This window comes from Hyla sarda, chromosome 4 (assembly GCF_029499605.1).
Source record: "Hyla sarda isolate aHylSar1 chromosome 4, aHylSar1.hap1, whole genome shotgun sequence".
In the NCBI taxonomy this organism is placed as follows: Eukaryota; Metazoa; Chordata; class Amphibia; order Anura; family Hylidae; genus Hyla; species Hyla sarda.
In genome coordinates this window covers 66,110,438-66,138,242 of record NC_079192.1, presented here as the reverse complement: position 1 = coordinate 66,138,242, position 27,805 = coordinate 66,110,438, and the positions used below count along the sequence as shown (strand labels likewise).

Genomic DNA, 27,805 nt, shown 5'->3' with positions numbered 1-27,805 from the left:
AGCATGTGAATGTACCCTAAAGGAGAACTTCAGTAAAAAAAAAATTATTATCCACTATGCCGGGCTGCCAAAATAAAAATAATAAACTTTAACTAACCTTTCACCACTCCCCTGGTGCTGCCAATATCGCAGTCCTGTCCTCCAGTCCTGGTCTTCTTCTGGCTTTTGGTGCCCAATTAAAATAATATATAATGTTAATGATCCCGTACAGTGAACGGTGTATACGTAAAAAGAAACAAGCAACCTCAAATTGCTGCTTTTTGGTCACATTATTTATTTCAGAAAATAAAATAAAAAGTGATCAAAAAGTCGCATATACGCAAAAGTGAAACCAATAAAAACTACAGATAACAGGGGTCAGAATAGGGCAATTTTACTGAAACTGATTTTGTTAAAAAGTATGAGGGTTTTTTAAACCAGTACATTAATAGTAAAGCCTGTACCCATGGGTATCATTTTAATCACATTGACCTACAGAATAAAGAAAATATGTACTTTTTAATATAAAGTGTACTGCTTAAAAATTTCCCCACAAAATTATAATTTTTTGGGTTCGCTGTACATTTTATGGTTAAATGAGTGATGTCATTACAAAGAACAATTGGTTACGCAAAAAAAACAAGCCTCATATGGGTCTGTGGATGGAAATATAAGAGTTATGACTCTCAGAAGATGAGGGGGAAAAAAACGAAAATGCAAAAATAAAACCCGGCGTGTCCTGAGTGGTTAAAATATTAAATCACACTACCACTCCCCATAGTGTAACTATACACTGCTCCCTATGGCACTCCCCATCCTTTCCCCTTACCTTCTACTCTATCTCCTATGTTTGTTAAACCCATAGACAACATACACAGACTTACTATGTATCTTCCAAGACCTAGGATGACTCCTATTGGCTTAGAGTCCTGATGATGTCACCAAAGGTCCTAGAAGCTCCAAATTAAGTGTGTGTGCTGTCTAGGGGCTCTTCTCACTACTGTATTCAGGGCCGGACTGGGAATAAAAACCAGCCCTGGAAATAATTGCAAACCAGCCCTACAGCCACAGGCCTCGGGGCACAGACGTATTCCTCTTTTTTTTTTTTTTTTTGTGTGGATATATATATATATTTGGGGGACACGTTTTGATCAAAAAGTGCGCTAAGAGCCTCCATTTTGTTGACCAAGTGTGCTGCTGCCATTTTCTTTTTTTACATGTTTTGTACTTGCCACAGCAGCGTGCACCCGTGTATTGGGTTTAGGTGCTGGCTACATTTTCAGTTTTTTTTTTTTTTTCTTTGCTGTGCAAATTTGGGGGGAGTGGCTCCCTCTGTAGCCGTGCATCCCCTCCCCTATTTTCACAGGAGGTGGTTTGGATCGTTAGTGGATCCAACATGTCACCCAGCCTGAGGTAGGTGAGTGTTTAGGGACCCATCCGATAAGAGGCCACCTCTGCGTGGTGGATGGGGGACACGTTTTGATCAAAAAGTGCGCTAAGAGCCTCCATTTTGTTGACCAAGTGTGCTGCTGCCATTTTCTTTTTTTACATATATATATATATACATACACACTGTCTAAATCCAGTATACAGAGACCAATATTACCACCACTAATACTAGTATACTTAGCAAAAGGATTGCAGCCAGTGACCGGAGCGGGATATCGGAGGCACCACGGGAGCGCTGGGGGTATGTAAAAGTTTATTTTTTTCATATAAAACATAGAATGGGAATGCTTCAAGAAAAACAAAACCCTCCATCTGGATAATCCCTTTAACCCCTTAACGACGCAGGACGTATATTTACGTCCTGCGCCGGCTCCTGCGATATGAAGCGGGATCGCGCCGCGATCCCGCATCATATCGCGTCGGTCCCGGCGCTAATCAACGGCCGGGACCCGCGGCTAACACCACACATCGCCGATCGCGGCGATGTGCGGTATTAACCCTTTAGAAGCGGCGGTCAAAGCTGACCGCAGCTTCTAAAGTGAAAGTGAAAGTGACCCGGCTGCTCAGTCGGGCTGTTCGGGACCGCCGCGGTGAAATCGCGGCGTCCCGAACAGCTGATCGGACACCGGGAGGGCTCTTACCTGCCTCCCCGGTGTCCGATCGACGAATGACTGCTCCGTGCCTGAGATCCAGGCAGGAGCAGTCAAGCGCCGATAATGCTGATCACAGGAGTGTTAATGCACGCCAGTGATCAGCATTAGAGATCAGTGTGTGCAGTGTTATAGGTCCCTATGGGACCTATAACACTGCAAAAAAAATGTAAAAAAAAAGTGTTAATAAAGGTCATTTAACCCCTTCCCTAATAAAAGTTTGAATCACCCCCCTTTTCCCATAAAAAAAATAAAACAGTGTAAAAAAAATAAAAAATAAACATATGTGGTATCGACGCGTGCGTAAATGTCCGAACTATAAAAATATATCATTAATTAAGCCGTACGGTCAATGGCGTACGCGCAAAAAAATTCCAAAGTCCAAAAAAGCGTATTTTGGTCACTTTTTATATCATTAAAAAATGAATAAAAAGTGATCAAAAAGTCCGATCAAAACAAAAATCATACCGATAAAAACTTCAGATCACGGCGCAAAAAATGAGTCCTCATACCACCCCATACGTGGAAAAATAAAAAAGTTATAGGGGTCAGAAGATGACATTTTTAAACGTATACATTTTCCTGCATGTAGTTATGATTTTTTCCAGAAGTGCGACAAAATCAAACCTATATAAGTAGGGTATCATTTTAACCGTATGGACCTACAGAATAATGATAAGGTGTAATTTTTACCGAAATATGCACTGCGTAGAAACGAAAGCCCCCAAAAGTTACAAAATGGCGTTTTTTTTTTCGATTTTGTCGCACAATGATTTTTTTTTTCGGTTTCGCTGTGCATTTTTGGGTAAAATGACTAATGTCACTGCAAAGTAGAATTGGCGACGCAAAAAATAAGCCATAATATGGATTTTTAGGTGGAAAATTGAAAGGGTTATGATTTTTAAAAGGTAAGGAGGAAAAAACGAAAGTGCAAAAACGGAAAAACCCTGAGTCCTTAAGGGGTTAAGCCCCCTGTGCTCCATATACATCACACCAAGACTATATAACACCACCATGCCATGAGTACACAACACCACCATTCAGTGATTCAGGTAAAAACAACTATAGGAATACCAATATTGCCACAATGCTGAGACATGATACACATACAATATAGCAATATCAGATGGCACATGTTGGCCTGTAGAGTCACCACAATCAGTGCTGGATAAATTAATATATTGCTGATCAGACAAATTCAGAGGCAGAATAATCTTCTCTGTTAGGGTCTATTCACATGTACAGTATCCTCTGCATATTTGATGCACAGGATTTGAAAATGCAGATTTTAAGCTGTGTTCAATTAGTTTACATTGAAATCTGCAGCAAAAAAAATCTAATGCAGCTTCAAATTATGTGGATCAAATATGCGCAGGATAATGTTAGTGTTAATACTCCCTCAGGAGTTATTTTCTTTTCCCATCTTCTCCCTCCACCCCAAACCGCCATGATGACTACAAAACCTCTGAGTTTGCAAAAAGAAACCAAAATAATATTTTTTATGATTTATTTTAAAATCAGCACCTAAAAAGCCAAACAGTAAGATTTCTCCTGGATGCTTTCAGCTGTATATCGCTGTGCCGTGTAAGAAGTTACCACTGCGTCTCCATAGGACCCATCTCCAGTGAGGAGAACCAGCATAATGTAATTCTACAGCACTGGCTCTCATCACTGGAGATGGGTTCTATGGAGACGCAGTGGTAACTTCTTCTTACACGGCACAGCGACATACAGTTGAAAACATCTAGGATTAAAGCTTACCGTTTGTTTTTTAGGCGCTGATTTTAAAATAAATCATATTAAACAAATGAATATCATGCACAGTGCTGCGTCATAGTCATATGTTAAAAAGAACTCTAGAGGTACAATTTATTATACAACATAGGACTACAACTCCCAGTGTGGTCTTCCTGTCTGTGCCTTCTCCCCCAGCCTTAACCCCTTAAGGACCGGAGGTTTTTCCGTTTTTGCATTTTCGTTTTTTGCTCCTTGCCTTTAAAAAATCATAACTCTTTCAAATTTACACCTAAAAATCCATATGATGGCTTATTTTTTGCGCCACCAATTCTACTTTGTAATGACGTCAGTCATTTTGCCCAAAAATCTATGGTGAAGCGGGAAAAAAAATCATTGTGCGACAAAATTGAAAAAAAAAACGCTGTTTTGTAACTTTTGGGGGCTTCCGTTTCTACGTAGTACATTTTTCGGTAAAAATGACACCTGATATGTATTCTGTAGGTCCATACGATTAAAATGATACCCTACTTATATAGGTTTGATTTTGTCGGACTTCTGGAAAAAATCATAACTACATGCAGGAAAATTAATACGTTTAAAATTGTCATCTTCTGACCCCTATAACTTTTTTATTTTTCCGTGTATGGGGCGGTATGAGGGCTCATTTTTTGCGCCGTGATCTGAAGTTTTTAACGGTACCATTTTTGCATTGATAGGACTTATTGATCACTTTTTATTCATTTTTAAATGATATAAAAAGTGACCAAAAATGCACTATTTTGGACTTTGGAATTTTTTTGCGCGCACGCCATTGACCGAGCGGTTTAATTAATGATATATTTTTATAATTCGGACATTTCCGCACGCGGTGATACCACATATGTTTATTTTTATTTTTATTTACACTGTGTTTTTTTTTTTATTGGAAAAGGGGGGTGATTCAAACTTTTAATAGGGGAGGAGTTAAATGATGTTTATTCACTTTTTTTTTTCACTTTTTTTTTGCAGTGTTATAGGTCCCATAGGGACCTATAACACTGCACACACTGATCTTCTATGTTGATCACTGGTTTCTCATAAGAAACCAGTGATCAACGATTCTGCCGGATGACTGCTCATGCCTGGATCTCAGGCACGGAGCAGTCATTCGGCGATCGGACAGCGAGGAGGCAGGTAGGGGCCCTCCCGCTGTCCTGTCAGCTGTTCGGGATGCCGCGATTTCACCGCGGCTATCCCGAACAGCCCACTGAGCTAGCCGGGATGCTTTCGGTTTCACTTTAGACGCGGCGTTCAACTTTGAACGCCGCGTCTAAAGGGTTAATAGCGCGCGGCACAGCGATCAATGCCGCGCGCTATTAGCCACGGGTCCCGGCCGTTGTTAGAGGCCGGGCCCGACCCGCTATGACGCGGGGCCACGCCGTGGCCCCGCGTTATAGATCGGGAGTGGACACATGACGTTCCAGTACGTCATGTGTCCTTAAGGGGTTAAAGGGATGTGGTGAGTAATTACATATGCCACACAGAAAGACCACACTGGGAGTTGTAGTTTATGTTGTACATTTACAGTCTGATTCTTCTGTACTGTAGCTCATGTTGGACTAATAGACTCAGCCTAATGCAGCAGGCTTCTGGGAGTAGTAGTACTAGAAGGGCTGACAGTGTGTCCTCCCCTCCCCATAAGGACAATTTTCTTCCATTTAATCACAGGCGACAGTGTCAAGTACTTCCATCCATCACTGTCACTGCTTGCAGTCTGGCTCCTCGGTGTGGGGCAGTCCTCACACTTCCTTTCTCCTCAACGGTGCCTGTGTTAGCTGACAGGATGATAGCACTGTGTAACTTGTAAAGAGCAGAGGGAGAAGAGTTGTCATCTCCCTCTTGCTCTGCAGGGGCTCCTCAGCACTCCTCTCTTCTTTGTGTCTCCCCACAGACTGCACTGGTGACCTCTGAGATCCGACACAGAGGGTGCAATGAAGAGATTACATCCTGCTGCCGGTGTTGGACCTGTGACGTCATCAACACGCTCCTGCAGGTCTAAACCAGCCTGTGGCCATAGAGCATAGAGATGTAAGTGTGGCCATGGGTCCCATAGCTGCTGCCAGTCAGGGTTGTAATCGGCCCTGAAAGTGCCTGAAAAATGACAAATCCGTCCCTGACTGTATTTTGCCATGAGTTGCGCAAAATCGTGGCAAAATACAGTATTGTGAGTATGGATGTAAATATGTTCAGGAGGCCCTCTTTTGGATGGGGGCCCTGGGCAACTGCCCAAGTTTCCCCGCCCTAACACCGACCCTGTGTGTTACCGATTGTTATTTTTGGTGACTATGGTCTCAGCCCCTCCGCCTCGAGACAGCTTATCTTCTATCCAAATGTGGTAGCGGGATGTGATGAGGGCAGATGTTGTTACCCTAGGGGCAGATGGAATTAATTCCTTGTATTCATGACACCAGGGCATGGTTTAGTTTAAAACCACCCGAAGTTATACCGCTGGATCCTGGGCTAGACACGGGGGCAATAAAAACTCTGACGCCAAGTTACGGACAACGGTAGCTTTACTGAGGGTAGACAGTTGGTAAAGTCTATATAGTTCAGCCAGGGCCCAAGGAGGTGACCAGTGACACAGAGACCTTAAGGGCTTACTGGTACTTGTAGTAGGATTGGACAATTGAATGCAGAGCACGCTGACTTGACAGATGACAGGGACTAACTTGACTTGACTCATAAAGTTGTGACTTTAGCTTATTTGAATTGATGGTGGCTGCAGGACTTGACTTTGAGGCCTCAACACTCTGGACACACACACTAGGCACAACTACACTAGGCACAACTGCACTGGACCTCAGCAGGAAGCAAGAGCTCTAAGAGAGAGAAGCTAGCTCCACCCAGGGCTTATATGGGGGAGACTAGCAGGGAGCCCATAGGTCACTCTTGGGATCACCTGGTCACTGGTACTTCCTGGGTAACAATCACATGACATAACTCTTAAAGATACTGTCATGTCTGTCTTGGTCTGTGTTCACACACAGCTATTGGATTTGCTGTGGGTGAACAATTTTATGTTCTCTGGGCAGGGAATAGTTAAATTCTCTGGCTTTTTCAGCCTAAGCCTCTGTTAGCCAATAGCCTTAAGGGTGTGTCTATTTAATGTCAGCCCAGTCTAGCCTCTGGGCTGGTGATTGAGATCATGACTTCATTTCATCCTGACTTCATTTGGACTTCATTACATCTTGCTTCTGCCATGCTGATAATGGAGGCTTGGTGAAACACTCTTTGTTTGAGCTTTTAATCTACTTTCTCTGTTTTAGCATGCACCTTGTATGTTTTGGTTTTAGCCATGTTTAGGTGGCATGCTCGTAGGGGATTTTAAGCTGTGTTTGTTTTTCGGTTTTAGGATTGTTTATTCTTTCTGCTATGTGTCTGTTCACACTGTGTTTTCTCTTGTATCCGTTTATGTAAAGTTCTGTGTTTTATATTTCTGTTTTCCTACTGGGTCAGCTTCTGACCACACTGGTGAGTGTGCCGCTGGCCAGTAGTCTATTTGGGTTTATTATTAATGGCTAATCCTATAGTGGAGTGGAGTGTCCAGTTTGTGTGTCCAGTGTGAACAGTGTCCTATCTTAGGCATCCCTGTTTGTGTTCCATGGGGACAATCCTGTCTGCTGGAGGTATTCTGAGGGATTGCGATTTCTGTCTTGTGTTCAGTGTGAACAGTGTTCTATAAATATATCCTGTGTATCTGGCATCCCTATTACCTGTCCATGGGGACTTCGTGACTACTGGAGGTTTTGCATAGGGAATCCGTATATTGCTGATTAGCGATAGATCTCTGGTCCATGGGGACATTGTGTCTACTGAATGTTCTGGGGGATTATGCTATATTCCTGTCTGTTCCTAAAGTCAGTTGACTTATTCATTTTCCTGTCTGGTGTTTTGAACTCTATTTTTATTAGTTCTTGATTTCGGATGTCTGGAGTTCTGTACATGTTTACTTATCTATAGTGTCCTCTGTTCACGACCACGGATCTATAGTGTCCTCTGTTCATGACCACTGAGTCCTCTGTTCGTGTCCGCTGATCTATAGTGTCCTCTGTTCATGACCGCTGATCCATAGTGTCTCCTGTGCTGCTCACTGATCTGTGTCCTCTGAACTTAATCTGTTTTAGAGTTCTATGTTCCTGTTATGTTTCTGGTTTGTGACCGACTATTTATTAGTATGTGTTTTTATTAGGCCCCTGCACTTTAGTTCAGGAAGGGACCAGCGCCCAGTTGTCGATCCACCGGTTAGGGTGGATGGGCAAGTAGGCAGGGAGAGCGGTTTTAGGGTCAAGTTAGGACTCACTCTCCCTGTCCCCCTCCGGTCGGTCCCTGACAGATACAACACATTTTATAATACAATACAGGGGTGAAACAGGTGCAAGGGGCCCTGGGGACACTAAAGGAGGCTGCCTGACAGGGCAGCAAGGGTACGGGGCAACATCTCCCCTACAGGGCCACCACACAAAGGATGGGCATAAGATGTCTGATCGTGGGGTCCCACCGCTGGGGACCCCCGCGATCTTGACTGCTGCACACCAGACATCCAGTTCTCGGAGCGATCCTCATTCTGTGCTGGATGACTGGCGAAGTAGGGCGGAGGCTCGTGATGTCACCGCACGGCCCGCTCGTGACATCAGGGCCACGCCCCCTCATGCCCCCCATAGACTTGAACTGAGGGGGCGTGGCCTTGACATCACGAGTCTCTGGCGCTTAACACGACGCTCTAAACGAACGCTGGGTGCAGCAGGGAGATCTGCTGGGGACCCCCATGATCAGACATCTTATCCCCTATCCTTTGGAAAGGGGAAAAGATGTCTAGGGGTGGAGTACCCCTTTAAGGTCATTGACAAGATCCTCCCGTGTAGTTCTGGGCTGATTCCTCACTGTTCTCTGAAATTCCACAGTAATGATCAACTCAGGAATCAACAGATTGTTTTTCAATGCTTGACAAACTTTATTGGATGACAATCCATAGACAGAAATTCCACGAGATTAGATCTTGCATGGAGCCTCCAACCGAGGGAGATTGACAGGTATTTTGTGTTTCTTCCATTTGTAAATAATGGCACCAACTTTTGTAAACTTCTCACCGAGCTGCTTGGCAATGGTTGTAGCCCATTCCAGCCTTGTGTAGGTCTACAATCTTGTCCCTGACATCCTTGGGCAGCTGGCACCAAAGTCACCAAGAAAACAAATGTAAATAAATTATACTCTTTGCTTCCTATTGCCATCTCATTGTCACGATTCGGCAGGCTGGAGGTGGATCCTCTGTGTCAGAGAGGGATTGGCGTGGACCGTGTCGGTGGACCGGTTCTAAGTTGCTACTGGTTTTCACCAGAGCCCGCCGCAAAGCGGGATGGTCTTGCAGCGGCGGTAGCAACCAGGTGGTATCCACCGGCAACGGCTCAACCTCTCTGACTGCTGAGATAGGCATGATACAAGGGATAAGGCAAGAGCAAGGTCGGACATAGCAGAAGGTCAGGGCAGGCAGCAAGGATCGTAGTCAGGGGCAACGGCAGGAGGTCTGGAACACAGGCTAGGAACACTCAAGGAAAGAATCCGTAGAAAAGAGAAAAGAAAACCAGGGCAACTCACCAAATACGTAAACTTCAAGCTTCTTTATTGATCCATGAAGGGTATAAACAGTGCAAGACACGGGTGGACAAACAACAGGGGGACGTTCGTTCGGGGCTACGGTGCCGTTTCGCAAGATATGCTTCAACTGGCCCACATCGTCTTCCAGCCGGAAACACATTTAAATAACCCTCCCCTCCGTTGCCATAGAAATGAGCCAAACAAAAGGTAAGTGCAATTAAAAATGTTAAAAACAACTGTGTGATACTCCTAAGATTTTCCTTTATGTTAGTAATGCACTGAGCTCAGTACGTTCATTGAGACCTAAAGGCCCCATTGCTTCCAGCCGAAGAATCCATTTAGTTTCATTTCTTAACAGTATTTCTTCTCTATTTTTCCCAGCAATACCATGTTCGATCCTTTCAAGTCCGGCAAAACGGAATCCAAATTTTTCTTTAGAATGAAATTCATTAATATGTTGAATAAATCTAGTGGCTCCGATGCCGGTTCTGAGGGATCGAACATGTTCGCGGATTCTGTGAAATAAGGGCCTTTTTGTCTTCCCAATATAAAATAATTTACATTTGCATACCAATGCGTAAACCACATGAGAAGATCTACATGTAATACATTGTTTCACATTAATAGTATTACCTGCTAATTCTACAATTCTACATTTCATATTTAGAGAGCAAAACGAACATGAACCGCAAATAAAATTCCCTTTTGGGCGTAATTCAGACAGCCAATTCTGTCCCGCTGCGTTTTTTCCTTTTTTCAATAAATCTCCAACTGTTTTAGTTTTTCTATATGTAACAATCGGTTTTTCATTAGTAATTACTGCTATATCAGCATCTTCTTGTAAAATATACCAATTATTCGTAATAGCTTTTTTCACTACATTATTAATAGGAGTATTTGAAAAAGAAAAAACGCAACGTTTGTTATTTTTTCTGTCTTTCGTTTTCAGCAAAACTTCTCTTGGTATTCGATCTATTTTCTTTCTTGCATCTACAATTAAATTAAGAGGATAACCTCTCTGTTCCAAACGATACTGTAAGTCATCTGCCTGTTTTTGAAACAGTATAGGACTGCTGTTAATTCGTTTTAGTCTGACAAGCTGACTGTATGGGATACTATTTTTGACCTAGGGGGGATGGGATGATTGATAATGTAATAATGAATTTTTAGCAATCGATTTTCTAAAACCAGATGTCACTATATTGCTATCCACAATATCTATCTGTACATCTAGAAATTCAAGATGTTGATCTCCAAATACATATGTAAAAAACATATTAACTCCGTTCACTTGATTAAGATATTCAACAAAAGCAGCAAATTCCTCCTGTGAACCATCCCAAATAATAAAGAGGTCGTCTACATATCTGAGAAAAAGTTTAATTTTACCAATAAAGGGGTTCTTGGATGTGAACACCCACTTGTCTTCCAACATGGAGAGGAAAATATTGGCATAAGCACATGAGGTGGGAGACCCCATGGCTGTACCATGTGTCTGTCTATACCAATCCCCTCCAAACTGGAAGACATTATTATTTAACACGAATGTAAGGGCTTCAGTAACGAATTCAATAAAGTCAGGTGACTTGCCCGTTTTCCGTAGGATAGTGGTCATAGCCTCCACACCCGAATCCAAAGGGATTCGGGTGTATAGGCTCTCCACATCCACGGAACACAGTTTTAACCCAGGTTGCCAATGAAAATTATTCAAAATTTTAATTAAATCTCCGGTATCCCTGAGATAAGAAGGTAATTCTCTCAATAGAGGCGACACTAACCAATCAATATAACTGGACAAATATTCTGTCGGTGACCCAATCCCAGAGACAATAGGACGCCCCGGGGGCTGGGTCACCGACTTATGGACTTTCGGCAAAATATACCAAGATGGTTTTTTAATGTTCCTAGGGAGGAGACGTTCAGCACTTTTTCTACTGATAACCCCTTTTTCATGAAATTTCCGAAGTAGCGATCTCAAGTTATTGATTATTTGTGGACAGGGATCTTTTTTTAATTTACAGTAGGTGTTCTCATCTCCTAACTGTTTAAGAGCCTCTGTGTTATAGTCAGTAGTTTTCCACAAAACAACACCCCCACCCTTATCAGCCTTGGTAACAACAATATCTTCCCTTTTTCTTAATTTGTCTAGGGCTATTTGCTCTCTATCTGAGATGTTGCTCTGGACCTTCGGGTAAATGAGGGCTTTAACTTCTTTTAAGACTGACTTCTGGAATATATCAAGTGGACTCCCTGGTGTAACAGGAGGATTAAACACCGAGGGATTACCTCCTGAAAAAAACTTATCACTAGTACTATCTGTTCTGTCAGACACCTGATCATTAATATCAGCAAGGAAAGTGACTAAATCCCGCTCCTCATCATTAAATTCGCTAGGTACACAAAATCCTAACGGTCCTATTTTACAGCTAGTTTCACCTTCGAGTACGATTACATTTTTATTTTCATTATTTACTGCAGAAAAAACTTTTTTTAAATTTAATTTACGGACACCCTTGAATAAGTCCTCTTGGAACTGGACATAGTCGAATTTTTCTCTAAGACCAAAGTTCAATCCTTTGTTTAATAGTGAGATCGTGTCCTCATCTAACTCTTCATCCGTGAGGTTCACTACTATATTTTCAGAAATTACTTGCGCCAAGTTACCGTATATACTCGAGTATAGGCCGAGTTTTTCAGCACGATTTTTCGTGCTGAAAACACCCCCCTCGGCTTATACTCGAGTGAACTCCCCCACCCGCAGTGGTCTTCAACCTGCGGACCTCCAGAGGTTTCAAAACTACAACTCCCAGCAAGCCCGGGCAGCCATCGGCTGTCCGGGCTTGCTGGGAGTTGTAGTTTTGAAACCTCCGGAGGTCCGCAGGTTGAAGACCACTGCGGCCTTCAACATCATCCAGCCCCCTCTCACCCCCTTTAGTTCTGAGTACTCACCTCCGCTCGGCGCTGGTCCGATCCTGCAGGACTGTCCGGTGAGGAGGTGGTCCGGTGGGATAGTGTTCCGGGCTGCTATCTTCACCGGGGAGGCCTCTTCTAAGCGCTTCGGGCCCGGCCTCAGAATAGTCACGTTGCCGTGACAACGACGCAGAGGTGCGTTCATTGCCAACGTAATTCTGCGTCATTGTCAAGGCAACGCCTCTATTCCGGGCCGGAAGCGCGGAGAAGAGGCGCCCCCGGTGAAGATAGCAGCCCGGACCACCTCCTCACCGGACCACCTCCTCACCGGACAGCCCTGCAGGACCGGACCAGCGCCGAGCGGAGGTGAGTACTCAGAACTAAAGGGGGTGAGAGGGGGCTGGATGATGTTGAAGGCCGCAGTGGTCTTCAACCTGCGGACCTCCGGAGGTTTCAAAACTACAACTCCCAGCAAGCCCGGACAGCCGATGGCTGCCCGGGCTTGCTGGGAGTTGTAGTTTTGAAACCTCTGGAGGTCCGCATGTTGAAGACCACTGAGGGCGAATGATGAGAAGAGGATGATGAAGGGGGGGTGTGGGGATGATGAAGGGGGGTGGGGATGATTACAAGGGGATGATGAAGGGGGGATGTGTGGGATGATAAGGGGATGATGAAGGGGGGATGTGCGGGATGATAAGGGGATGATGAAGGGGGGATGTGTGGGATGATAAGGGGATGATGAAGGGGGGATGTGCGGGATGATAAGGGGATGATGAAGGGGGGATGTGTGGGATGATGACAAGGGGATGATGAAGGGGGATGTGTGGGATGATAAGGGGATGATGAAGGGGGGATGTGTGGGATAATGACAAGGGGATGATGATGAGGATGTTAATGACGGGTCTGGATGATGACAGGGGGGATGAGGTATTTCCCACCCTAGGCTTATACTCGAGTCAATAACTTTTCCTGGGATTTTGGGTTGAAATTAGGGGTCTCGGCTTATACTCGGGTCGGCTTATACTCGAGTATATACGGTACATTCTTGCGTTTGGGTATGCGTTTTCTCAGAATTCTTTGATTTTCCTCTCCCTCTTCGGGTTCTGGGTCCAAAGGGATTCCGGCAACTTTTTGTTTGATGTTCCCTGCATCTCCAGTCGATTCTGTCGAACCACTGCTGTCTGTGTCAGTTGTCATAAAATCCGAACTTTTCTTTTTATTTTTATTCCTGCTTAAATTTGACTTCGCCGGGACATTTTTTGAGACTTTTCGATTAGCATTAAACTTTTTATTCCAGGTGAAGACCTGATGGTTCTCAAAGTCTTTTTTGTCTCTTATAAATTTGTGCCGTTTTATAATCTTAATTTTTTCTTGTATTAGACCCAATTTTTTCTCCAAATTATGCAGGAAAGTATTAAATATCGATTCAGAGAGTCTTGTTCTTAATTCACATTTAGCTTTGCAAAGGTCTGCTGTTACCATTTCATATTCAGTTTTGTTTCTCTCCAGTACTAACTTCTGGATTTCCAGAGAATGTAGTAAATGTAACTCATCCCATGCTTTTATAAATTCGGGATCATCTGTATACTGTGAGGGAGTTTTGTATACACGCAATCCTCTGGGAATACGTAAATTGGTCACATAAGCTTCTAAGGAGTTAATAGTCCAAAAGAGCCTAGTCTCTTTTTCAGCCAGGGATTGAACTTTGAACTCCAGTGATTTGGTGCTTAACAACGAAATTTCATCTTTGTATTCACAAGACGCGAAGAACATCCCCACGTCCACCCGGCCTGCACTGATCGCCGTCTCTGAGGCATTATTAGGAGAATCCATCTCCATAGTGGAATGTGCTATTATAGCGGCTGTAGCGTGCTCAGAGTTTAGAAACAATAGTCCATAGACAATATTAACTAGTAGAAAAGAACAAACTCGGCACTGCTTCCTTAATTGTTAGCACCTGACATCCAATGCCTCTGCTGGCTTAACCACGTCTGATGGTGCTCACTGGTAATAGCAAAGTCCAATGCAAACAATCCGTAGAAAAGAGAAAAGAAAACCAGGGCAACTCACCAAATACGTAAACTTCAAGCTTCTTTATTGATCCATGAAGGGTATAAACAGTGCAAGACACGGGTGGACAAACAACAGGGGGACGTTCGTTCGGGGCTACGGTGCCGTTTCGCAAGATATGCTTCAACTGGCCCACATCGTCTTCCAGCCGGAAACACATTTAAATAACCCTCCCCTCCGTTGCCATAGAAATGAGCCAAACAAAAGGTAAGTGCAATTAAAAATGTTAAAAACAACTGTGTGATACTCCTAAGATTTTCCTTTATGTTAGTAATGCACTGAGCTCAGTACGTTCATTGAGACCTAAAGGCCCCATTGCTTCCAGCCGAAGAATCCATTTAGTTTCATTTCTTAACAGTATTTCTTCTCTATTTTTCCCAGCAATACCATGTTCGATCCTTTCAAGTCCGGCAAAACGGAATCCAAATTTTTCTTTAGAATGAAATTCATTAATATGTTGAATAAATCTAGTGGCTCCGATGCCGGTTCTGAGGGATCGAACATGTTCGCGGATTCTGTGAAATAAGGGCCTTTTTGTCTTCCCAATATAAAATAATTTACATTTGCATACCAATGCGTAAACCACATGAGAGGATCTACATGTCATACATTGTTTCACATTAATAGTATTACCTGCTAATTCTACAATTCTACATTTCATATTTAGAGAGCAAAACGAACATGAACCGCAAATAAAATTCCCTTTTGGGCGTAATTCAGACAGCCAATTCTGTCCCGCTGCGTTTTTTCCTTTTTTCAATAAATCTCCAACTGTTTTAGTTTTTCTATATGTAACAATCGGTTTTTCATTAGTAATTACTGCTATATCAGCATCTTCTTGTAAAATATACCAATTATTCGTAATAGCTTTTTTCACTACATTATTAATAGGAGTATTTGAAAAAGAAAAAACGCAACGTTTGTTATTTTTTCTGTCTTTCGTTTTCAGCAAAACTTCTCTTGGTATTCGATCTATTTTCTTTCTTGCATCTACAATTAAATTAAGAGGATAACCTCTCTGTTCCAAACGATACTGTAAGTCATCTGCCTGTTTTTGAAACAGTATAGGACTGCTGTTAATTCGTTTTAGTCTGACAAGCTGACTGTATGGGATACTATTTTTGACCTGGGGGGGATGGGATGATTGATAATGTAATAATGAATTTTTAGCAATCGATTTTCTAAAACCAGATGTCACTATATTGCTATCCACAATATCTATCTGTACATCTAGAAATTCAAGATGTTGATCTCCAAATACATATGTAAAAAACATATTAACTCCGTTCACTTGATTAAGATATTCAACAAAAGCAGCAAATTCCTCCTGTGAACCATCCCAAATAATAAAGAGGTCGTCTACATATCTGAGAAAAAGTTTAATTTTACCAATAAAGGGGTTCTTGGATGTGAACACCCACTTGTCTTCCAACATGGAGAGGAAAATATTGGCATAAGCACATGAGGTGGGAGACCCCATGGCTGTACCATGTGTCTGTCTATACCAATCCCCTCCAAACTGGAAGACATTATTATTTAACACGAATGTAAGGGCTTCAGTAACGAATTCAATAAAGTCAGGTGACTTGCCCGTTTTCCGTAGGATAGTGGTCATAGCCTCCACACCCGAATCCAAAGGGATTCGGGTGTATAGGCTCTCCACATCCACGGAACACAGTTTTAACCCAGGTTGCCAATGAAAATTATTCAAAATTTTAATTAAATCTCCGGTATCCCTGAGATAAGAAGGTAATTCTCTCAATAGAGGCGACACTAACCAATCAATATAACTGGACAAATATTCTGTCGGTGACCCAATCCCAGAGACAATAGGACGCCCCGGGGGCTGGGTCACCGACTTATGGACTTTCGGCAAAATATACCAAGAAGGTTTTTTAATGTTCCTAGGGAGGAGACGTTCAGCACTTTTTCTACTGATAACCCCTTTTTCATGAAATTTCCGAAGTAGCGATCTCAAGTTATTGATTATTTGTGGACAGGGATCTTTTTTTAATTTACAGTAGGTGTTCTCATCTCCTAACTGTTTAAGAGCCTCTGTGTTATAGTCAGTAGTTTTCCACAAAACAACACCCCCACCCTTATCAGCCTTGGTAACAACAATATCTTCCCTTTTTCTTAATTTGTCTAGGGCTATTTGCTCTCTATCTGAGATGTTGCTCTGGACCTTCGGGTAAATGAGGGCTTTAACTTCTTTTAAGACTGACTTCTGGAATATATCAAGTGGACTCCCTGGTGTAACAGGAGGATTAAACACCGAGGGATTACCTCCTGAAAAAAACTTATCACTAGTACTATCTGTTCTGTCAGACACCTGATCATTAATATCAGCAAGGAAAGTGACTAAATCCCGCTCCTCATCATTAAATTCGCTAGGTACACAAAATCCTAACGGTCCTATTTTACAGCTAGTTTCACCTTCGAGTACGATTACATTTTTATTTTCATTATTTACTGCAGAAAAAACTTTTTTTAAATTTAATTTACGGACACCCTTGAATAAGTCCTCTTGGAACTGGACATAGTCGAATTTTTCTCTAAGACCAAAGTTGAATCCTTTGTTTAATAGTGAGATCGTGTCCTCATCTAACCCTTCATCCGTGAGGTTCACTACTATATTTTCAGAAATTACTTGCGCCAAGTTACATTCTTGCGTTTGGGTATGCGTTTTCTCAGAATTCTTTGATTTTCCTCTCCCTCTTCGGGTTCTGGGTCCAAAGGGATTCCGGCAACTTTTTGTTTGATGTTCCCTGCATCTCCAGTCGATTCTGTCGAACCACTGCTGTCTGTGTCAGTTGTCATAAAATCCGAACTTTTCTTTTTATTTTTATTCCTGCTTAAATTTGACTTCGCCGGGACATTTTTTGAGACTTTTCGATTAGCATTAAACTTTTTATTCCAGGTGAAGACCTGATGGTTCTCAAAGTCTTTTTTGTCTCTTATAAATTTGTCCCGTTTTATAATCTTAATTTTTTCTTGTATTAGACCCAATTTTTTCTCCAAATTATGCAGGAAAGTATTAAATATCGATTCAGAGAGTCTTGTTCTTAATTTACATTTAGCTTTGCAAAGGTCTGCTGTTACCATTTCATATTCAGTTTTGTTTCTCTCCAGTACTAACTTCTGGATTTCCAGAGAATGTAGTAAATGTAACTCATCCCATGCTTTTATAAATTCGGGATCATCTGTATACTGTGAGGGAGTTTTGTATACACGCAATCCTCTGGGAATACGTAAATTGGTCACATAAGCTTCTAAGGAGTTAATAGTCCAAAAGAGCCTAGTCTCTTTTTCAGCCAGGGATTGAACTTTGAACTCCAGTGATTTGGTGCTTAACAACGAAATTTCATCTTTGTATTCACAAGACGCGAAGAACATCCCCACGTCCACCCGGCCTGCACTGATCGCCGTCTCTGAGGCATTATTAGGAGAATCCATCTCCATAGTGGAATGTGCTATTATAGCGGCTGTAGCGTGCTCAGAGTTTAGAAACAATAGTCCATAGACAATATTAACTAGTAGAAAAGAACAAACTCGGCACTGCTTCCTTAATTGTTAGCACCTGACATCCAATGCCTCTGCTGGCTCAACCACGTCTGATGGTGCTCACTGGTAATAGCAAAGGGGTTATCAGTAGAAAAAGTGCTGAACGTCTCCTCCCTAGGAACATTAAAATACCTTCTTGGTATATTTTGCCGAAAGTCCATAAGTCGGTGACCCAGCCCCCGGGGCGTCCTATTGTCTCTGGGATTGGGTCACCGACAGAATATTTGTCCAGTTATATTGATTGGTTAGTGTCGCCTCTATTGAGAGAATTACCTTCTTATCTCAGGGATACCGGAGATTTAATTAAAATTTTGAATAATTTTCATTGGCAACCTGGGTTAAAACTGTGTTCCGTGGATGTGGAGAGCCTATACACCCGAATCCCTTTGGATTCGGGTGTGGAGGCTATGACCACTATCCTACGGAAAACGGGCAAGTCACCTGACTTTATTGAATTCGTTACTGAAGCCCTTACATTCGTGTTAAATAATAATGTCTTCCAGTTTGGAGGGGATTGGTATAGACAGACACATGGTACAGCCATGGGGTCTCCCACCTCATGTGCTTATGCCAATATTTTCCTCTCCATGTTGGAAGACAAGTGGTTGTTCACATCCAAGAACCCCTTTATTGGTAAAATTAAACTTTTTCTCAGATATGTAGACGACCTCTTTATTATTTGGGATGGTTCACAGGAGGAATTTGCTGCTTTTGTTGAATATCTTAATCAAGTGAATGGAGTTAATATGTTTTTTACATATGTATTTGGAGATCAACATCTTGAATTTCTAGATGTACAGATAGATATTGTGGATAGCAATATAGTGACATCTGGTTTTAGAAAATCGATTGCTAAAAATTCATTATTACATTATCAATCATCCCATCCCCCCCAGGTCAAAAATAGTATCCCATACAGTCAGCTTGTCAGACTAAAACGAATTAACAGCAGTCCTATACTGTTTCAAAAACAGGCAGATGACTTACAGTATCGTTTGGAACAGAGAGGTTATCCTCTTAATTTAATTGTAGATGCAAGAAAGAAAATAGATCGAATACCAAGAGAAGTTTTGCTGAAAACGAAAGACAGAAAAAATAACAAACGTTGCGTTTTTTCTTTTTCAAATACTCCTATTAATAATGTAGTGAAAAAAGCTATTACGAATAATTGCTATATTTTACAAGAAGATGCTGATATAGCAGTAATTACTAATGAAAAACCGATTGTTACATATAGAAAAACTAAAACAGTTGGAGATTTATTGAAAAAAGGAAAAAAATGCAGCGGGACAGAATTGGCTGTCTGAATTACGCCCAAAAGGGAATTTTATTTGCGGTTCATGTTCGTTTTGCTCTCTAAATATGAAATGTAGAATTGTAGAATTAGCAGGTAATACTATTAATGTGAAACAATGTATTACATGTAGATCCTCTCATGTGGTTTACGCATTGGTATGCAAATGTAAATTATTTTATATTGGGAAGACAAAAAGGCCCTTATTTCACAGAATCTGCGAACATGTTCGATCCCTCAGAACCGGCATCGGAGCCACTAGATTTATTCAACATATTAATGAATTTCATTCTAAAGAAAAATTTGGATTCCGTTTTGCCGGACTTGAAAGGATCGAACATGGTATTGCTGGGAAAAATAGAGAAGAAATACTGTTAAGAAATGAAACTAAATGGATTCTTCGGCTGGAAGCAATGGGGCCTTTAGGTCTCAATGAACGTACTGAGCTCAGTGCATTACTAACATGAAGGAAAATCTTAGGAGTATCACACAGTTGTTTTTAACATTTTTAATTGCACTTACCTTTTGTTTGGCTCATTTCTATGGCAACGGAGGGGAGGGTTATTTAAATGTGTTTCCGGCTGGAAGACGATGTGGGCCAGTTGAAGCATATCTTGCGAAACGGCACCGTAGCCCCGAACGAACGTCCCCCTGTTGTTTGTCCACCCGTGTCTTGCACTGTTTATACCCTTCATGGATCAATAAAGAAGCTTGAAGTTTACGTATTTGGTGAGTTGCCCTGGTTTTCTTTTCTCTTTTCTACGGATTGTTTGCATTGGACTTTGCTATTACCAGTGAGCACCATCAGACGTGGTTGAGCCAGCAGAGGCATTGGATGTCAGGTGCTAACAATTAAGGAAGCAGTGCCGAGTTTGTTCTTTTCTACTAGTTAATATTGTCTATGGACTATTGTTTCTGAACTCTGAGCACGCTACAGCCGCTATAATAGCACATTCCACTATGGAGATGGATTCTCCTAATAATGCCTCAGAGACGGCGATCAGTGCAGGCCGGGTGGACGTGGGGATGTTCTTCGCGTCTTGTGAATACAAAGATGAAATTTCGTTGTTAAGCACCAAATCACTGGAGTTCAAAGTTCAATCCCTGGCTGAAAAAGAGACTAGGCTCTTTTGGACTATTAACTCCTTAGAAGCTTATGTGACCAATTTACGTATTCCCAGAGGATTGCGTGTATACAAAACTCCCTCACAGTATACAGATGATCCCGAATTTATAAAAGCATGGGATGAGTTACATTTACTACATTCTCTGGAAATCCAGAAGTTAGTACTGGAGAGAAACAAAACTGAATATGAAATGGTAACAGCAGACCTTTGCAAAGCTAAATGTGAATTAAGAACAAGACTCTCTGAATCGATATTTAATACTTTCCTGCATAATTTGGAGAAAAAATTGGGTCTAATACAAGAAAAAATTAAGATTATAAAACGGCACAAATTTATAAGAGACAAAAAAGACTTTGAGAACCATCAGGTCTTCACCTGGAATAAAAAGTTTAATGCTAATCGAAAAGTCTCAAAAAATGTCCCGGCGAAGTCAAATTTAAGCAGGAATAAAAATAAAAAGAAAAGTTCGGATTTTATGACAACTGACACAGACAGCAGTGGTTCAACAGAATCGACTGGAGATGCAGGGAACATCAAACAAAAAGTTGCCGGAATCCCTTTGGACCCAGAACCCGAAGAGGGAGAAGAAAATCAAAGAATTCTGAGAAAACGCATACCCAAACGCAAGAATGTAACTTGGCGCAAGTAATTTCTGAAAATATAGTAGTGAACCTCACGGATGAAGAGTTAGATGAGGACACGATCTCACTATTAAACAAAGGATTGAACTTTGGTCTTAGAGAAAAATTCGACTATGTCCAGTTCCAAGAGGACTTATTCAAGGGTGTCCGTAAATTAAATTTAAAAAAAGTTTTTTCTGCAGTAAATAATGAAAATAAAAATGTAATCGTACTCGAAGGTGAAACTAGCTGTAAAATAGGACCGTTAGGATTTTGTGTACCTAGCGAATTTAATGATGAGGAGCGGGATTTAGTCACTTTCCTTGCTGATATTAATGATCAGGTGTCTGACAGAACAGATAGTACTAGTGATAAGTTTTTTTCAGGAGGTAATCCCTCGGTGTTTAATCCTCCTGTTACACCAGGGAGTCCACTTGATATATTCCAGAAGTCAGTCTTAAAAGAAGTTAAAGCCCTCATTTACCCGAAGGTCCAGAGCAACATCTCAGATAGAGAGCAAATAGCCCTAGACAAATTAAGAAAAAGGGAAGATATTGTTGTTACCAAGGCTGATAAGGGTGGGGGTGTTGTTTTGTGGAAAACTACTGACTATAACACAGAGGCTCTTAAACAGTTAGGAGATGAGAACACCTACTGTAAATTAAAAAAAGATCCCTGTCCACAAATAATCAATAACTTGAGATCGCTACTTCGGAAATTTCATGAAAAAGGGGTTATCAGTAGAAAAAGTGCTGAACGTCTCCTCCCTAGGAACATTAAAAAACCTTCTTGGTATATTTTGCCGAAAGTCCATAAGTCGGTGACCCAGCCCCCGGGGCGTCCTATTGTCTCTGGGATTGGGTCACCGACAGAATATTTGTCCAGTTATATTGATTGGTTAGTGTCGCCTCTATTGAGAGAATTACCTTCTTATCTCAGGGATACCGGAGATTTAATTAAAATTTTGAATAATTTTCATTGGCAACCTGGGTTAAAACTGTGTTCCGTGGATGTGGAGAGCCTATACACCCGAATCCCTTTGGATTCGGGTGTGGAGGCTATGACCACTATCCTACGGAAAACGGGCAAGTCACCTGACTTTATTGAATTCGTTACTGAAGCCCTTACATTCGTGTTAAATAATAATGTCTTCCAGTTTGGAGGGGATTGGTATAGACAGACACATGGTACAGCCATGGGGTCTCCCACCTCATGTGCTTATGCCAATATTTTCCTCTCCATGTTGGAAGACAAGTGGGTGTTCACATCCAAGAACCCCTTTATTGGTAAAATTAAACTTTTTCTCAGATATGTAGACGACCTCTTTATTATTTGGGATGGTTCACAGGAGGAATTTGCTGCTTTTGTTGAATATCTTAATCAAGTGAACGGAGTTAATATGTTTTTTACATATGTATTTGGAGATCAACATCTTGAATTTCTAGATGTACAGATAGATATTGTGGATAGCAATATAGTGACATCTGGTTTTAGAAAATCGATTGCTAAAAATTCATTATTACATTATCAATCATCCCATCCCCCCCAGGTCAAAAATAGTATCCCATACAGTCAGCTTGTCAGACTAAAACGAATTAACAGCAGTCCTATACTGTTTCAAAAACAGGCAGATGACTTACAGTATCGTTTGGAACAGAGAGGTTATCCTCTTAATTTAATTGTAGATGCAAGAAAGAAAATAGATCGAATACCAAGAGAAGTTTTGCTGAAAACGAAAGACAGAAAAAATAACAAACGTTGCGTTTTTTCTTTTTCAAATACTCCTATTAATAATGTAGTGAAAAAAGCTATTACGAATAATTGGTATATTTTACAAGAAGATGCTGATATAGCAGTAATTACTAATGAAAAACCGATTGTTACATATAGAAAAACTAAAACAGTTGGAGATTTATTGAAAAAAGGAAAAAACGCAGCGGGACAGAATTGGCTGTCTGAATTACGCCCAAAAGGGAATTTTATTTGCGGTTCATGTTCGTTTTGCTCTCTAAATATGAAATGTAGAATTGTAGAATTAGCAGGTAATACTATTAATGTGAAACAATGTATTACATGTAGATCCTCTCATGTGGTTTACGCATTGGTATGCAAATGTAAATTATTTTATATTGCGAAGACAAAAAGGCCCTTATTTCACAGAATCCGCGAACATGTTCGATCCCTCAGAACTGGCATCGGAGCCACTAGATTTATTCAACATATTAATGAATTTCATTCTAAAGAAAAATTTGGATTCCGTTTTGCCGGACTTGAAAGGATCGAACATGGTATTGCTGGGAAAAATAGAGAAGAAATACTGTTAAGAAATGAAACTAAATGGATTCTTCGGCTGGAAGCAATGGGGCCTTTAGGTCTCAATGAACGTACTGAGCTCAGTGCATTACTAACATAAAGGAAAATCTTAGGAGTATCACACAGTTGTTTTTAACATTTTTAATTGCACTTACCTTTTGTTTGGCTCATTTCTATGGCAACGGAGGGGAGGGTTATTTAAATGTGTTTCCGGCTGGAAGACGATGTGGGCCAGTTGAAGCATATCTTGCGAAACGGCACCGTAGCCCCGAACGAACGTCCCCCTGTTGTTTGTCCACCCGTGTCTTGCACTGTTTATACACTTCATGGATCAATAAAGAAGCTTGAAGTTTACGTATTTGGTGAGTTGCCCTGGTTTTCTTTTCTCTTTTCTACGGATTGTTTGCATTGGACTTTGCTATTACCAGTGAGCACCATCAGACGTGGTTGAGCCAGCAGAGGCATTGGATGTCAGGTGCTAACAATGAAGGAAGCAGTGCCGAGTTTGTTCTTTTCTACTAGTTAATACACTCAAGGAAAGGCTTTCACTGGCACAAGGGCAACAAGATCCGGCAAGGAAGTGCAGGGGAAGGGAGGTAAAATAGCCAGGGAGCAGGTGGAAACTAATTAGGGTGATTGGGCCAGGCACCAATCATTGGTGCACTGGCCCTATAAATCTCAGAGAGCTGGCGGGCGCGCGCCCTAGAGAGCGGAGCCGCGCGCGCCAGAACATGACAGCCGGGGACTGGGACAGGTGAGTGACTTGGGATGCGATTCGCGAGCGGGCGCGTCCCGCTATGCGAATCGCATCCCCGCCTGCAATGTCAGTGCAGCGCTCCCGGTCAGCGGGTCTGACCGGGGCGCTGCAGAGAGAGGAACGCCGCGAGCGCTCCGGGAGGAGCAGGGACCCGGAGTGCTCGGCGTAACAGTACCCCCCCCCCCCCCTTGGGTCTCCCCCTCTTTTTGGGACCTGAAAATTCTTTAATCGGGAAGACATCTGAGGACCCGGAGACAGGAGTAGCTTCCTTTAGGCACTTAACTTCAAAGGGTCCAAGATAACGTGGTCCCAGATTAAAACTGGGAACACGGAAGCGGATATAGTTGGCGGAGAGCCACACAAAAACAGGAGGAGTTCTTCTTTTTTTGTCGGCATGCTTCTTCATCCGGGATGAGGCTAGTATGAGGGATTTTTGAGTCTTTTTCCAGACGATGGCGAAGCCCTGGGAAACCTCATCAACAGCGGGCAAACAAGAAGGCGTGGGAGTGGGGAGGGAGGGAAGAGGGTGAAGCTTGGCACGGGGCAGAGTGTTAACAGGACGGGGGCTATGAGGAGGAGACACAGCATAGTCCTGATAGGCCTTGGGGAGACCAGGTAAAGGAGGAGACACTGAGGTTTGACTGACGGGACTGGGAGCAGATGTGAGGCATTTTCTGTGGCAAGAAGCACCCCAGCTCTTGATCTCCCCGGTGGTCCAGTCAAGGGTAGGAGAGTGGCGTTGGAGCCATGGCAGACCGAGGAGGACTTTAGAGGTGCAGCTGGGCAAAACAAAAGGTCCAATTTTTTCGAGATGCAGTTCCATGCTCATGAACAGGGGTTCTGTGCGGTAACGCACAGTGCAGTATAGACGTAAATCTTTATTTCTGCGGCGAGTCCTCTCTTCAGGGGTCAGGCGAGACCGATCCATTTGCATAGCCTCCTCGGCGGGAGGCACAGGGGTAGATTGCAAAGGATACTGTGAGAGAGGTGCTCCGAGCGGTGTGGCCCATGGCAGGGCCTTCCCAGACAGGAGACCACAGCAGAGTCTAGAGTCCCCATCAAATTTGTCCAGCAGGGACAAGCGGGGGTTGGGAGCGGCCGCTCGCTGCGGAGGTGGTGCAGGAGCCGGTGGAGGAGATGGTTGTTGCTGTTGCAGCTGTTGTGTCTGTGACTGAAGTTGCTGTATCTGCGGTAGCAGCTGCTGTATCTGTGACTGAAGTTGCTGTGTCACGGTGGTCAAGTACGACAGCTGGTGATTTCGTTGGGTGATCATTAGGGATTGCTGGGCGATCACCGTGGAAATGTCGGCAAGACTTGACAGCGGCACCTCAGCGAAATCCATGGCCGGATCTACTGTCACGATTCGGCAGGCTGGAGGTGGATCCTCTGTGTCAGAGAGGGATTGGCGTGGACCGTGTTGGTGGACCGGTTCTAAGTTGCTACTGGTTTTCACCAGAGCCCGCCACAAAGCGGGATGGTCTTGCAGCGGCGGTAGCAGCCAGGTCGTATCCACCGGCAACGGCTCAACCTCTCTGACTGCTGAGATAGGCATGGTACAAGGGATAAGGCAAGAGCAAGGTCGGACGTAGCAGAAGAAGGTCAGGGCAGGCAGCAAGGATCGTAGTCAGGGGCAACGGCAGGAGGTCTGGAACACAGGCTAGGAACACTCAAGGAAAGGCTTTCACTGGCACAAGGGCAACAAGATCCGGCAAGGAAGTGCAGGGGAAGTGAGGTAAAATAGCCAGGGAGCAGGTGGAAACTAATTAGGGTGATTGGGCCAGGCACCAATGATTGGTGCACTGGCCCTATAAATCTCAGAGAGCTGAGCCGCGCGTGCCAGAACATGACAGCCGGGGACCGGGACAGGTGAGTGACTTGGGATGCGATTCGTGAGCGGGCGCGTCCCGCTATGCGAATCACATCCCCGCCGGCAATGTCAGTGCAGCGCTCCCGGTCAGCGGGTCTGACCGGGGCGCTGCAGAGAGAGGAACACCGCGAGCGCTCCGGGGAGGAGCAGGGACCCGGAGCGCTCGGCGTAACACTCATGGTCATTATACATTAATGCCACATTTTGCACCAAACGGTCCGATGGTTATATATATAATACGATAATCAGACTGGAATACCCTGAATCCTAACTTGAAGCTATGGGTCCCAATGCTAAATCTGTAATAAATCCCCAAATACTATTTGCCATTTATAATAGTGGTGCCTTCTTCCATGGCAGAGGGGCCTTTGGACACAGAGTTACTACTTCCCCTTGACCCCATATCGCTGCACCCCTGGGAATATCCTATCCATTTCTGGGATCTCACTATTTCAGATGTTTAATATGTGAGAATTTGTTCGCTGACATCCCGACAATTGTAATAAACAATATATTTTCTTTCTTTTATTTAGGAGAATGCTAAATTTGATGGAAAAAATTTTGAAATGGACGACACTAACAAACAATTCTTCTTCATCAGAAAACAAAAAGGGAGCTATATTACATTTGAGTCAGCCATGTATCCAGGGCACTATATCAGTACCATGGATGTGGATGACATGCCTGTGACGGTAACAAATGATAATCGAGGAATCCAGGAATTTGTTGTGGACGTTGTATCAACAATGACAAATCAAGCAATGTCTGATACAACCACTAGCATATATGATCCCTATGACAGGTTTTGCTTCCAAGCAAAGGTGTATCCTTATTTAGTGCACAGTCCTTATTCATATCTTTAAATGGGCACTATCATTAAGACTAATTTTTGCTATTGAACCCCTTATGGTAAATAAAAAAAATCTTTCTAATGTACTTTGATTAAAAAAATGAAGTTTTATTTGTGTTTAAAAAGGCTGCCACTAGGTGTCTCCCTACTTGTCCAGAGCACATTTTCCCCCATCTCTTGCACAGACTTTGGACTCCTGCTGGCCTGGCAAAAGTCCAAAATCAGGAAATGCAGTCTGGAGTGCTGAGGGGGTGTGTGCAGCCTTAGCCAATCATAGCTCATCTCATACTGAACTGCTCTGGGCTGTGTGTAGCAGAGTGAGGGAGGAAGTTCTCCCCTGTATGGCTTCAGATGATGTCACGCCTGCTGGGGAACGCCCCTTCCCAGTCTATAAATCTGACTGAGACTGAGCAGAAAATACAGAGCAATATCAAGGAAGAAAACTAAAAAATAATAAAAATAAAGTCAGGGGGTGGTTTATCATGATGGGGGCAGTGAACTGGGAGGATTATAACATTTAACAAGATCATGAGAGGTACTCTTTAAGTGAAGGGAATGGCACTAGGAATGGTGGAAGTCCCAAATGCCGGACCTGCAGCAAACAGACTTACAGTATATTTCCTTATGTTTCCTTTTGGTGTAGGCATGTAGACCAGTGGTCTCTAACTGTGGCCCTCCAGATGTTGCAAAACTTCAACTCCCAGCATGCCGGACAGCCAACGGCTGTTTTTGCCGCAGCCTTGTCAGCTTGTTATCTCTTCCATACATGGCCATTTTGTCAATGACATCATACCAATAATAAAACAACATACAATCAATAGCAATCTCTATATCAAACTCAGTCTTCGCAGGGGCATTAACAATGCATTGAAATTTCTTTAACAGATTGTTACATTACTGTTTATGTAATACTTAAAGGGGTTGTCCACCATCAGGGGATTTTAGTACGTACCTGGCAAACAGTAAGGACCAATCACAGTGATAGCT

At 42.7% G+C, this 27,805-nt stretch overlaps 1 protein-coding gene across 1 annotated transcript in view; it reads left to right on the top strand.

Annotated features, from left to right (window-relative positions):
* LOC130368054 (uncharacterized) overlaps positions 1–26,884 on the top strand; it is a 161,183-nt gene extending 134,299 nt beyond the window's left edge. Inside the window, exon 10 of the transcript XR_008892280.1 lies at positions 26,502–26,884. The gene's annotated coding sequence lies outside the window, so the exon portion shown is untranslated. The remainder of the gene's footprint in view (positions 1–26,501) is intronic.
* The last annotated feature ends 921 nt before the right edge of the window (positions 26,885–27,805 follow it).